This window comes from Eriocheir sinensis, chromosome 59, assembly GCF_024679095.1.
Source record: "Eriocheir sinensis breed Jianghai 21 chromosome 59, ASM2467909v1, whole genome shotgun sequence".
In the NCBI taxonomy this organism is placed as follows: Eukaryota; Metazoa; Arthropoda; class Malacostraca; order Decapoda; family Varunidae; genus Eriocheir; species Eriocheir sinensis.
The window spans coordinates 3,291,571-3,306,557 of NC_066567.1; the positions used below are offsets into that span (position 1 = coordinate 3,291,571).

At 43.0% G+C, this 14,987-nt stretch overlaps 1 protein-coding gene across 8 annotated transcripts in view; it reads left to right on the top strand.

The window, feature by feature from the left end:
* The window catches only part of LOC126985380 (uncharacterized), a 97,023-nt gene that overhangs the window by 40,608 nt on the left and 41,428 nt on the right, over positions 1 to 14,987 (top strand). The window lies entirely within an intron of this gene.

Genomic DNA, 14,987 nt, shown 5'->3' on the forward strand with positions numbered 1-14,987 from the left:
GTTTATGCCTATAAAGAAAATCAATAAGATTAAGCATATCTTGACTTACGTACATAGTTTCGAAGTAAAAAATAAACTACATAAATTATAGCTTGCTTTTTTTTTCTTTACTACCGCTGTCAATTATAACAAACAAAAGACATTAGGCCTATATATAGCCATACATATAGAGGCCTGTCCCCAGTAGTAGTAGTAGTAGAAGCTTAATATTATATACATAGACTTAGCTTGATTATTACATCATTTTACTCGCAGCAGGTCAGACATGAAAGCATAAGTGAGAAGAGCAGTCACATGAGCACTAGTGGGGGAAGGAGGCAGAGAAAGGAGAGGGAGGGGCGGTACCCGATAGGAGAGGAGGGGGGAGGGAGGTTTGGTAGGAGTTACTTGCACCATGATTCGAGCGGATGAGGGGCGGGGAGGAGGAGGAGGAGTTAGGGGTGAAGATGAGGTGGGAGGAGGAGGAGGAGGAGTTAGGGGTGGAGATGAGGTGGGAGGAGGGGGAGGAGCGAGTATCCGGTGGGAGGAGGGAGGGGAGTAAGGGGTGACGGGAGGGAGGAAGAGGAGGAGGAGGTAGGGGGGAGTGGAGGGAAATAACAGCGATAACACTTGTGGAGCAGAGAGAGAGAGAGATTACATATAATTACATAGATAACCAGACCACACAGGCCCTAAGGCCCAAACTAGGTGGTCTGTCCTAAACCTATATAAGTGACAGTTTTTATGCGACCACCATGGCGTTGAAACTGACCTAGTGAGCATTTAGATGGAGGAGTTAGCGGTCAAGATTATTCTTAAACGATGCAATCGACTTACACTGCACCACTGATGGTGGTAATCTGTTCCAATCTCGAACGACAGCATTAGTGAAGAAGAATTTTGTGCAATCTGAATGAACTTGTCTACATTTGAGTTTATCGCCATTATTTATCGTTTGCGTCGAATCATCCATCACAAACAGCTTGGTCGGATCCACGTTGGTAAAACCGTTAAGTATTTTAAAGCACTCGATCGGTTTTCCTCTGAGGCGGCGTTTTTCAAGAGAAAACAGGTTTAGATATGACAGCCTTTCTTCGTAGGGTTTGTTTCGTACGAAGGAATCATCTTGGTTGCTCTACGCTAATCACCTTCTAATTTAGCAATGTCTTTCGCATGGTGGGGAGACCAAAACTGCACGGCATACTCCAAATGAGGTCTGACGAAACTATTATACAAAGGTAGTATAACATCTTTATTCTTGAATGAAAAATTTATCTTAATCAAACCCATCATCCTGTTTGCTTTTTTAACGGACTCGTTGCACTGCTGGGAAAACTTGAGGTTAGACGTGACTGTGACGCCAAGATCTTTGACCGAGTGAACGCCTTTAACTTTAACGCCGCACATTTCATAGTCCTTCTTTATATTTCTAGATCCAACCTGCAGAATCTGGCACTTGTTTCTAAAAGGCATTTCCCATTTTACTGACCAATCTGATATTTTACGCAAATCTTCTTGTAGGCTCCGCCTGTCACATTCCGTAAGTACCGCATTGCCGATTTTCGTGTCGTCCGCAAATTTACTAATGAAATTATTGAGACCAAGGTCAATGTCGTTGATGTAAATTATGAAGAGAACGGGTCCCAGGACAGAGCCTTGGGGACACCACTAGTGACTGACATCCACTCAGAGGTCACTCAATTTATTATAACTCTTTGCTTTCTATTGCTTAACCAGTGCTTGATCCATTCGTGAAGCTTACCCCCGATACCTATTTCCTTGATTTTATGAAGCAACTTGTAGTGTGGGACTTTATCAAACGCCTTCTGGAAGTCCAAATAAATAATATCAATTGATTTAGAAACACCATAGACTGCAAAAAGCTCGTTATAGAACGTTATATAATAGATTCGACAAACAAGATCTGTTGTTACGGAAACCATGTTGCGAGTCCAGGATTAGCGAATTACACTCTAGGTAGTTAACTACTTTATCTCGAATAAGTGTCTCAAATAATTTACCAATAATTGAAGTTAAGCTGATTGGCCTGTAATTATCCGGTAATTTTCGGTCGCCTTTTTTGAAAATGGGTGTTACGTTAGCCACTTTCCAATCACTAGGAACGATACCATGGTGCAAAGACATATTAAACAGCATTGTTAAAGGTCTGAGTATCTCTCTTGATATATTTTATCAGGTCCTGGACTTTTGTTAGTTTTAAGTGACTGCAACGCTTTGAGAACCTCATCTGTACTGACTTCAAAGTCAGGGAGGGTATGACTGGGATTTTCAATAGTGTTAGGAACAGCAGTAGTATCGGTAGAATTACTATTAGAAACCGAGGCGAAATAATAATTTAATGTGTTCGCTATGCGTTGGCTGTCTGTCACGATATTGCCCGAATTATCTGTTAATGGGCCACTCCCACTTCGAATCTCTTTTTTGTTGTTTATTTATCTAAAAAAAATTTAGGATCTGACTTTCAATTTACCGCAATGTTTACTTCGTACCTCCGTTTCGTCTGTTTGATTAAACTTTTGACTTGTCGGCTTGCTTCGTAGTACCGTGTACTATTTTCGGTAGCTATCAGTTTTCTTTTGCCTATATAACAAGTTCCTCTTTTGGAGAGCAAGTTTGATTTTATTATTAAACCACGGAGGATTTTTGACTTTTCGGCGCTTTTCACAAGATTGCGCGGATTTATTTTGTTCAGTTAGTAATCGAGCTTTCAAGTCTTGCCAAGATTCTTCGACGTCGATGTTGGATACTAATTGAAAGTTCGTTAATTGCACCATTTTCATTTCCTCCACAACATTTTTTTTCTCTCTCTCCAATATTCACTACGCTGCATTTGTCGACGTAATCAAACTTCACTGTCAGTTTGTAGGAGCACTAATAAATCCGTTACGTTCTTTAATGACTGTCTTATTCTTTCAAAATCCGCTCTTTTAAAATTGGGAACCAATACCTTATTCTCTGCAATCCTTGTTTGAGTTCTTATGTCGAGACGCACCAGTCTATGATCGCATGATCCGAGGTGTTCGCCGACGCTAACATTGTCAACTAAGTTCTCTTGGGTTACCAATACAAGAGCAAGAATATTATTATCGCGCGTTGGTTCACTAACCATTTGGCTAAGGCAGTTATATTCAACGAAGTCTAACATCCTGTGTGATTCCCCCTCGGATCCCGTGAGTGTCTGCCAGTCTATATGCGGTAGATTAAAATCGCCCAAAATCAATGCATCACTGTTTCGGAGTTCATTGCAAAACGCTTTATATTATTTCATCATCCTCGCGTGATTGGCCTGGAGGCCTATAAGTGACGGATATGTTGATTTTTAATTGATCAGTATTTATACTCACGCTCACGTGTTCTACAGTACTGTCCTCTGGTATTTTATCAACAGGCTGTAAGCTACATTTGGAGAGAGAGAGAGAGAGAGAGAGAGAGAGAGAGAGAGAGAGAGAGAGAGAGAGAGAGAGAGAGTTGTCCGAGACTCCGCGAGTGTTTTAATGATTTAATCGAAGGAAATAACGCATGCTCTTTATTAATAGTTACCATTTACTCAATACACGCTGTTTCTCGACCATGGTTCCCAGTGCATACTGACTGACTGGCTAACTGACCTTGGGCACTTGCTCATCAAAACAACTGACCTCAGTGTTGGTATTAATGGCAGACTAATGTTGTTGTTAAATATTTACCCGCTAGTATCACTAGGGGAAACGGGCCCTTGTCCTAAGACGGCTCGGCCCGTTAAGAGTGCAAAAATGCTCCCTCCCTGCGCGGGGGAGCACGGGCTAAGCCGACTGGCGGCCCGTAGCAGGATGCCGACAGACCGACTCTATCGGCGATCGAAATCTAGCCGACCGAGTCGGTCTGTCGACGAGGACTGGCCTGTCTCTCCAGACTAATGAACACCAGAGAGAGAGAGAGAGAGAGAGAGAGAGAGAGAGAAGGGGTGGGGGTCAGATATATAATTCAAACTTACTTAAACTGTCATTTTAACCATACAATCAAATCATTCGATCATTGGTTCACGGTTTTGTCGCGTGATTCTCATTGGCCTTCTCAGCTGTAGATTATCTGGAAATATCACACACGTACGTTTATTCAGTGATAAGAAAATGGAAAAGAAACAAGTTCGTGAAGAAAAAGCTGAAATATTATGTTCACCCAACCTGGCAGCATGTCTTGGTTTACGTCTCTCTCTCTCTCTCTCTCTCTCTCTCTCTCTCTCTCTCTCTCTCAGCGGGAAAGTAAGGATTAGTGGAAGTGAAAGATGTTTTTTTTTTTTTTTCCTTAATATCATTCCTTACCTCAATTTCCTCTCGTAAACATTCATTTGAAGATGTCTCAAGTCTGCCCACACATTCCTTCTTGGAAACACTGTGGACAAGTAAATCATCAACACAATATAACAAAGATGAAGAAACCGGAAAAAAAAGAGACCAAGCATGGTGATAAGAAAATGGATGTGACAACAGAGAAAGAGTTGAGCAATGACGAGAGAGAGAGAGAGAGAGAGAGAGAGAGAGAGAGAGAGAGAGAGAGAGAGAGAGAGAGAGAGACGCATCCCCAGCTGACTGACTGAGTGACCTTGGACCCTTGCTGACTAAAAACAGCTGGCCTCTGCTGACCACACGTTAGGTCATCAATGTTGGATACTACTGGCAGACTGATGAAAAACGAGAGAGAGAGAGAGAGAGAGAGAGAGAGAGAGAGAGAGAGAGAGAGAGAGAGAGATACGCGTCCCCAGCTGATGGACTGACTGACCTTGGACCCTTGCTGACTAAAAACAGCTGGCCTCTGCTGACCACACGTTAGGTCATCAATGTTGGATACTACTGGCAGACTGATGAAGAGAGAGAGAGAGAGAGAGAGAGAGAGAGAGAGAGAGAGAGAGAGAGAGAGAGAGAGAGGAGGGGGGGTTGATACATGATGCACTCAGAGGGAAAAACCGAAGGGAACAGCGGTCCCCTTGCACTGAGAGGATGTGAGGGAGGAAGGAGGGAGGGAGAGGGAGAGGGAGGGAGGTATAAAGAGGGACTTTGTTCTCCGCCCCGATGTTGGTGTAAAATGAGATCGTTTTTTCTATAGTATTTCTTTTTCTTCTTTCTCGACTTCCTCACTTCGTTTCCTTCTCTATTTGTTTGCTTGTTTTATTTTCTTCTATTTTCCCATTCTTTCTTTCTCTTCTTTTTTTATTTCTTCTTCTTCTTCTTTTTCTTCTTCTTCTTATTATTATTATTATTATTCTATTAACCCACGTAGTACTTATTCTATATCCCTTACCCTCACTTCTTCCCTCATTACCTACCTACCTTTCTACCTATCTACCTACCTACCTACATACATACATACATATATACCTACCTATCTTCATACATACATACATACATACATGCTAAGATTAACAGCGTGTCCAGCAAGTGACAGGAAATGACTAAGTGTGTGCTTGCGTGTTGTCATGGTGTGTGTGTGTGTGTGTGTGTGTGTTTGGGGGGGGGGAGATTGGTAGAGGGAGGAAGAGGGTATGGAACTGGAGGAAAGAAGGGAAGGCAAGGAAACTGGAGGAAAGAAAAGTGAAGGAAAGGGAATGGAGGAAACTTCAGCGATGTAAGGAATGGAAGGAGAAGGAAGGAAAGAACGGAAAGGGATCTGGAGGAAAGAAAAGGGAATGAAAGGGAATGGAGGAAACTTAAGCGATGTAAGGAATGGGAGGAGAAGGAAGGAAAGGAAAGAAAGGGATCTGGAGGAAAGAGAAGGGAATGAAAGGGAATGGAGGCAACTTTAGCGATGTAAGGAATGGAAGGAGAAGGAAGGAAAGGGATCCGGAGGAAAGAAAAGGGAATGAAAGGGAATGGAGGAAACTTTAGCGATGTAAGGAATGGAAGTGAAAAGAAGGAAAGGAAGGGATTAAAAAGGAAGGAAAGAAAAGTTCAGTATCGTCGTTCACGTTCTTCCTTGTGCTAAAATTGGTTGCATACCTTTTTGGGAGTACCTGTATTGCTTGTATAGTTTGGTCACCCTCCTCCTCTCCCCCATACACGCTGCCTTCCTTCCTTCACCTATTGTAATCTTTCCGTTTTTCACCTTTCATTCCTTTCCCTAATTCCCTCCATTCCTCTTTTTTTCTCCCTTCCATTTCTTTTTCCTCTCCCTTCCCTTCCCTTCGCTTTCCTCCAGCCTTACTTCTCTATGTCTTTTTTATCTTTATTTTCCTTTTTCCTTCCCTTTCTTAATTCCTCTCTCTCTCTCTCTCTCTCTCTCTCTCTCTCTCTCTCTCTCTCTCTCTCACCTCACTCCCACACACAGTAATTGTTTGTTTGTTTACCTTTTTTTAACACGCGTATTAACCCGTGTAGATGCATTTTCTAAAGATAAACAAATTCCTTTAAATCCCCCCGAAGCCTTGAATATGCGCCTTGATCCCAGACTGTGATGATAAACAGTTCTGAGAAGTGATGAGCTTATCGTTTTTTGGGGTGGGTGGGGTGGGGTGGGGGGTTGAGTGGTACGCTCTCTCTCTCTCTCTCTAAGCAAATCGTAGTTATTCCTTCCTTCCTCCATTCTTCCCTTCTCTCCTTTTCTTTCTTTTTTCCTTCCTTATTTTCTTTCAACAAGCAAATGGTAAAGTTATCGTCAGTTAAGGTGGTAGAAGATATGACAAGAGTGTAAAGAGTGAAAAAAAAAACTAACATAGCGACAGTGTGTGAAGATTATGGGAAGGAAGGAAGTGAGGAAGGGGAGGGGGGAGAAAGGCAAGGGTACGGGAAGTGAGGCGTTGAGATGAAGGGAAGGGAGTGGGGGATCGAGGCAACATGATGTAGCCTTTCCTGAGTTTATAATCTCACACACCCACATTTGGCAAGGCGCTTTCGTATAAGTTGTGTTTGTATTTCCACGAATAGTTTTATGACCTTCGTGATAGTTAGACAAGGCTTCTGCACCATGAACGCGGAAACCCATGAGAACCCGACTTATATATCGCCATTGTGTGCTTTAGATATATTTGTCGTGAGAGCCGAAAGTGCCTGAGAATACGGACCTGTTGGAGAGTTGTTTGTTTTCACCTCTGCCCACCAAGAGAAAGGATAATATGCCGTCTCGTGACGTGTATCAGGGGATGTCTTCTTGCTTTTTTTTCTGCTCTATTTTTCTTTTATTTCTTTGTTTTCTTCTTTTTCTGCTTCCTTCTTATTATTCATCTTCTTCTTGTTAAATTGTTATTCTTCCTTTCTTCTTCTTCTTCTTCTCTTCCACTTCTGTAGAATTAGAAAGCGAAGTCGGAAATACACAGACACTCCTTACCGTCGCCGATTTCCTTGGGCCATTTGATTATCCCGCGCGTTCCCTTCTCCCCTTCAGCACAATTAATATTTCCTCCTGTGTGGTGCTTACTCAGGACACTGGACAAGGGATGCTCTATACGAGGAGCTCCAGCCGAATGGAATATGTGACCTCTGCGACAGATATCCCCGTGATTAATTGCCTTGGCGATAGTACATGTTTCAGAGACACGCCAGTCCTCGTCGGCGTCAGCTCTGTTGGCATCCTCATGGGCCGTCACCCGACAAAGGTCCACGGTTCAGGGAAAGACATTTTTAAACAGCAACAACAGCAGTACAAGTTTAACCATTCTTCTCTGCTCCTTTTGCTCTTTCATCTCGTTCTCGTCCCTCACCTCTCCCATTAAACCCCGATAAAAGAGAGCAGATCCTGTTGCTCCTCTTTTCCGTTCCTTCCTGCTAATTATGAGCTTACCCCCCCCCCTTCCCTCCTCATTCTCCATCTTTCCCCTCATCTATACATGCTTACCATTTCCTTTTTCTTTTTCCCGTCACACTCTTACATCTTCTCACACCTTGTCAGCTGGTACACTTTCCCTAATCATAACTCCTCCCATTGCTTCAAACCTTACATTAGTTGCAACTCAGTGCTCTTTACCTCTACTCGTAAAAGAAGAAGCGGGAGGAAGAGGAAGAAGGAGGAAAAAAGCGATTGAGAAGGCATCAGGAGGAAGGGGCCGGGTCAGCAGATAATAATGAAAGTTAGGGAGTCTTCTTACCTCTGTTCTTCTGTTCTATTGACTTTATTGTTATTATTTATTTTGCCTTCTTACTTGTTGTTCTTGTCGTTGTTATTGTTGTTTCTGTTGTTGTTCTTCTTTATCATCATCATCATATTCTTGTTTTTTTCTTCATCTTCTCCTCCTCCTCCCCCTTCTTCTTCTGTTGAGTTTCCCTTGTCCTCAGCTGCCTAAATATCTCCGTATAATGTAGAGTCAAGATCGACGGTGTTGGTGTTTTGTTTTTTCGCTTGTTTGTTTTCTACCTGACGTCTCTTTTCCATTAGGCATCATGTTACCAATATCGACAACGGACTCTGCACGCTGGAACAGCCAAAAAAAAATCCATTTGTCTGTATCACAACATATATCCATAAGTGTCACATGGCGGGGTGAATCATTAATTATGGGAGGTTGAAGCTTGCGAGGCTCAGCAGGTCCTCACTCTCAGGCGCTCTCGGCTCTCACAACAAATACTTTCACCGGCCACAAAGGAGATCAGTCGAGTTCGTAACTGGCGTTTTTTCCCTTCCTGGTGCAGAAGGCTTGTCATACCACCACTAGGCTCACAAAACTACCCATGGAGATAGTAACACAACTCGTACGAAAGCTTTGTCCAATGTGTGTGTGTGTGTGTGTGTGTGTGTGTGTGTGTGTGTGTGTGTGTGTGTGTGTGTGAGAGAGAGAGAGAGAGAGAGAGAGAGAGAGAGAGAGAGAGAGAGAGAGAGAGAGAGAGAGACTGTGTGTGTGTGTGTGTGTGTGTGTGTGAGAGAGAGAGAGAGAGAGAGACTGTGTGTGTGTGTGTGTGTGTGTGTGTGTGTGTGAGAGAGAGAGAGAGAGAGAGAGAGAGAGAGAGAGAGAGAGAGAGACTGTGTGTGTGTGTGTGTGTGTGTGTGTGTGTGTGTGTGTGTGTGTGTGTGTGCAAAGCCCGAAACGTTTGAGAATATGAGACAGGTCACCCACACACCTGCCGTAACTCCTCTTCGTGCCAGTGAGGTGTTAATTAATGCAGGGCGAAGATAGAATCGACTCGGCGTTCCCAAATGTTCGACAGTGACATCTAACTACGACAGCCAAATCAGCTTCATTAGTGTTGGTTTGTTCTTTCCACTCGTATGGAATATATTGATTAAATTTTAAACCCCGTACTCTCAAATGCTTTAGGTTCTCACAACACAAATTTTCCAAAGGCCACAAGGAGATAAAGCGTGTTCTCAGTAGTTTTCTTAACGTTAATGGTGCAGAAGCCTTGTCAAACTACCATTAGGCTCATAAAACTACCCATGGCAATACCCACAACCTCTACGAAAGTCTAATGTGAGTGTGTACGCCCCGAAATATTTGAGAATACGGGGGTAAGATGAAAATTTTAGCTGAATACCGTCATTTGTGTGTTGGTTGGTGGGTGGGTGATAGCTTGTTGGCAGAAACCGATAAATGTGATGTTCTAAGTGCGTAAACTGGGTAACGCTGGGAGAGAGAGCGAGTCGTCTTCTGGCGTGGCACATATGCATGGAAGTCATTACACAGCGGTGCCATCCACACACCATTAATGTTTCTGGGAAGAGCTTGTTATTCAGTCGCATCGCTCTGACGTCAGCGTCCTTGAAAGAGGGTAGAGGTCAGCAGTGGGGGAGGGGGTGTTGCCGGGGGAGGGAAGTCAGCAACGTTAAAAGAGCTAGTAGTGCTAAGATGAAGGGAAAGAAGGAAGTAAATCAAGGAGCCTAGCCATTAGGGATAGAGGAAGGAGACGAGACTAGAGCAGAGGATGAAAAGAGGAGGGGAAAGAAGGAAGTGAAGGAGGTAAACATTGGGAATAAGGAAAGGAGAAAAAGAGAGGAGGGAAAAGAGGGAAGTGAAGAAGGAAAGGCATTTGAAATAACGAAAGGAGAGAAAAAAGAAGAGAAAGGAATGGGAGGAGTGGAAATAAGAAAGACCAGGAAAGGGAGAAAAAGAGAGGAGGGAAAAGAGGGAAGTGAAGAAGGAAAGGCATTTGAAATAACGAAAGGAGAGAAAAAAGAAGAGAAAGGAACGGGAGGAGTGGAAATAAGAAAGACCAGGAAAGGGAGATAAAATTAGAGGAGCAAAGTGGAGATGAAGGGTAGGAGAGAAGCAGAAAGCAGAACCAAGTAGAAAAGGAAAGCAGAAATGACGAAGAGGAAGGAGGGACAGCAGGAGATAATAAAGAACAGAGGAAGAGGGGAAAAGGAGTCAGAATCAAGTAAACAGACAAAAAGAATTACAGCAGAATAATCCAATAGAAGAAAACAAACGTAAGCATGACGGGGAGGAAGAGAATAAGGAAGGGACAGCAGGAGATAATAAAGGACAGAGGAAGAGGAAGGAAAGGCACCAGAATCATGTAAACAAAAAATAAACAAAGCAGAATTGAGTAAAGAAGAAAAATGTTAGCATGACGAGAGGAAGAGTGGACAACAGGAGATAATAAAGGGCAGAGGAAGAGGGAGTAAGGAGGGAGAGGAGAGGAAATTTTAATGGGGCAGGGGGGGGAGGGTAAGTTAAAAGCCATGAAGGTCAGGAGTCATTGCTTGGTCAGGCCTTCTTCTCTTGGCCCTCACCTCTGACTCCTCCCTCTTTTTTTTTTATCCCTCATCTACCAACTACGTAGTACTTTCATTCCATTCTCTCTCTCTCTCTCTCTCTCTCTCTCTCTCTCTCTCTCTCTCTCTCTCTTCTTCCCTTTTTCTATCTCCCTTTCTTTCCTTTCTCTTCTCTTTTCTCTTACGCTATAAGTGGTGCAACCGCAGAGAGAGAGAGAGAGGCGGGGGAAGGGGGATGTGCAAAACGTTTTCCCTGCTTCCTATTGGCCCACGTTTCCTTAGTGGAGGAGGAGGTGGCGTAAGAGGAGAGGGAGGCATACACGGTGTGGGGAGAGGGTGAGGGGGGAGGCAAGGGGTGAGGGGCAGCAGTCTAGACAGGTTGGAGAAGGAGAGGAGGGGAGGGGGGAGAATGCAGCTGGCAGTGGCTTGAGTAACGGGGAGGAAGAAGAGGAGGAGGATGAGAATAGGTAAATGGGTACAGTGCCGATGACGAACATGTTGAAAAAAATTGCAGGAAATGGAAACTAATAACCGATGATGATAAACATGATGATGATGATAATAAGAATAATATCCAGTAGCAACCAGTATAAACACCACCATCAGCAGTGAACGGAAATACAAAGCAGAGAGGAATGTAGGACTACGTGACAAATGGTGTGCATCATGTCCTTGGCAGGGTAGCAACACGGATCTGGCAACGCTGCTATTGCCGTACTTCCCGCCAGGCACTCACTCACCATGCAGCGGGTGACAAAGGCATTTCCGAGAGAGAGAGAGAGAGAGAGAGAGTGTATTACCCGCTTTTTATCCGTCCTTGGGCATTAGTGTGAATATGAGAGATTTACGCCGAAAAAAAAGCTAAGTATATATGTTGAAGAAAGAGATTTAGCCTACTTGGAAGATTAACTGAGAGAGAGAGAGAGAGAGTGTATTACCCGCTTTTTATCCGTCCTTGGGCATTAGTGTGAGTATGAGAGATTTACCCCGAAAAAAAAGCTAAGTATATATGTTGAAGAAAGAGATTTAGCCTACTTGGAAGATTAACTGAGAGAGAGAGAGAGAGAGAGAGAGAGAGAGAGAGAGAGAGAGAGAGAGAGAGAGAGAATTTACGCGGAAAGACTAATTATATTTTGAAGAGCAAGATTTAGCCTACTTGGAAAACTAGCTTAGAGAAACACACACACACACACTCACACACACACACACACAGAGAGAGAGAGAGAGAGAGAGAGAGAGAGAGAGAGAGAGAGAGAGAGAGAATCACGAACAGCCAAGAAACAAAATATATTCCTTAAACCGGAGAGAACTGGATCACATAATATACGTACATATTTTCGTTTACCTTCCACACCTGATCGAGCCTTCCTAGTACTAATCAGCGTTTGGGTTACCTGTAGCAACACATACACACACGCACACACACACGCACGCACACTCAAGCAATCATTACACTACACCGCCCACCTTGAATTCCTTTAGCCTTCACACACACACACACACGCACACACACACACACGCACACAGGGGAAGGGGGGGGGGGGGCAGGACAACGCTAAAGATGATAAGGAGTTTGTGTGGTATACTCTTATCTCTCCTCTTCTCCCTCCTTCCATTCCTTTCATTCCTGTATCTACTTTTATTTCTCCCCTTTTCACCTTTCCTTCCTTTCCTCAATAATCCTCCATCCCTCTTTCGTTCTTCTGCTCTCCTTCCCATTTATCTTTTCTTCTTCCTAAATTCCTTCCTTTACTTCCCTCCCTTCTTAATTCTCTCTATCCCTTTTCCATCTTTCTTCCCTTCTTTATATAATTAGTTCCCTTCATCCCACTTTTTTTCTCCTATCCTTCCTATTCGTTCTCTTCCTCCTTCCTCAATTCCTTTCTTCACTTTCCTCCTTCCTCCCCTATTTGTTCTTCTTTCCCCTCTTTAATTCCTTCCATACCCTTTTTTCCTCCTTTCTCGTTTACTTCTCCTTCCTCCTCTTAAATTCCTTCTTACACTTCCCTCCTTCTTTATTGGTCCCTATCCCTTTTTTCCCACTTTTTTCTTCTTCCTTCCCTTTCTTGATTCCTTTCTCTCCTTCCTTCTCTATTCTTCTTCATTCTTTCCCTCTCTTCTTGATTTATTTTGTTCATCTCTGCTCTCTCGTCTCACCCGTCCTCGTCCTCTGTTCCTCCTTCCTTCCTTCATTCCTCTTCTCGATTCCCTCTCTTTACAAGTGCGTGATTCATGTAGTGTTTTCCATCTGTTTTGGTGTTGACATTGGCTTATGGTTTACCTTTTGGCAGATTTCCCCGAGTGAGTCACAGCCCGGGACGAGGGGACGAAGGAAGGATACACACACACACACACACACACACACACACACACACAGGAAGGATGGAAAATGCTCACGGTTCATTCTACATCAGAGTTTTATCGGAAGTGGGAATCCCTGTTGTTATTACTATTATTATTATTATCATTATTATTATTATTATTATTATTATTATTATTATTATTATTATTATTATTATTATTATTATAGTTATTGTTGTTGTTATTACCAACCAACTACCACCACCACCACCAGCACTTCGACAACATCTACTATTACAACTACTAGTACTACTACTATAACCACTACTAATACTATTAGGTACTACTACTACTACTACTACTACTACTACTACTACTACTATTACTACTATTTTTGCTACTACTACTACTACTACTACTACTACTACTACTACTACTATTGTTACTTCTTCCACTACTACTACTACTACTACTACTACTACTACTATTGTTACTTCTTCCACTACTACTACTACTACTACTACTACTACTACCATGACTACGACTACACACCCAGACATTAGGCATCTATATAACTCTTAATCAGATATTCTCGTCTATTATTTACGAGCCTTCAACAGTTTAAGTAGGTATTTAACATTGTTTTTGAGTTCTGCCCTGATAGCATAAGCCCTTCATAACCGGATCTAAGCCTGCTATCTCTTATCGCACGTTCGATAACACCAGTACCGAGAAATGTGATTAGTTTCTGAGTTCACTCCTATGTATTCCTCGTTCTGTCATTCCTCTATCCACTGAGCCCTCTCCCCCCCCACCTCCTCCTCCTCCTCTATCTCCTCAATCCTTATCCGCCCCTTTTCCTCTTCGTCCCCATTGCTTTGATCTTTGCTGCTGCTACTACTACTACTACTACTATGTACTACTACTACTACTACTAGGCCTACTACTACTACTACTACTACTACTACTACTACTACTACTACTACTACTACTACTACTACTACTACTACAACTGCATTTCAAAGGCTACTGCGTGACTTTTTTCTTTGTTCGTTTCATTGTTTTGGTGTTGTTAATGGTGATATACTGTGTGTGTGTGTGTGTGTGTGTGTGTGTGTGTGTGTCACGTTTATTGTAGATGACATTTTTTTTCACCTTATGACAACTAGAGATATCACGAGCGTAATTACAAGTTTGAGATAGTGTGGTAAGAGAGAGAGAGAGAGAGAGAGAGAGAGAGAGAGAGAGAGAGAGAGAGAGAGAGAGAGAGTGTCAGTATTATTACGTTGTTATTGTTAACTAAGGCAGGTGTGTGTGTGTGTGAGAGGACCAGTTGTTACCAGGAGGAAGAGGAGGGGAAATTCAGGATGTGTTGGGGAGGGTGTCAGCCTCCTGCCTCCTCTCCTCCTCCCCCTTCTCCTCCTCCTGTCATGCACTTACTGTTGAACTGTTGCATCATGCTTGGAGTTTCTTCCCATCAAAATTAATGGCTTTAAAGAGAGAGAGAGAGAGAGAGAGAGAGAGAGAGAGAGAGAGAGAGAGAGAGAGAGAGCGTAGGTGTCAGATAACAAAGATAACGCACAATTTTTTGGAACACTAGAAAAAAAAATGCATATCTTGGGGACGAATGTGGTGATGGAACAATGGGGGGTAGGGATAGGATGAAGGGAGGAGAGCGAGAGAAAGTGACACCAACAACAACAACATTTTTGTTAACAACAACAGCAGCAAGAGCAAGAAAAGAACTGTAGCTACTTTTGTGGGGAGGAAAAATAAGAAGGGCAAGAGAGAGAGAGAGAGAGAGAGAGAGAGAGAGAGAGAGAATCAATAAAGCAACTTCCAAAATATGTTAAAAAAAAAAAAAAAAAAAAGCGAACGTCATGTGACTGTCTTAACTCTTGTCCAGTTGCCAGACAACGGTGTCTGCAACACGCACACAAGTCCTGCCACAACACAAGCATCGGGTGACTCATAGCAGTGGTAGGAGGTGCTTTAGTTATCGACAAAACTTTAGAAACGAAGATGCCTCAATATGATTCGTGTTGGGCATGGGGAAAGGCTTTGTACCACGA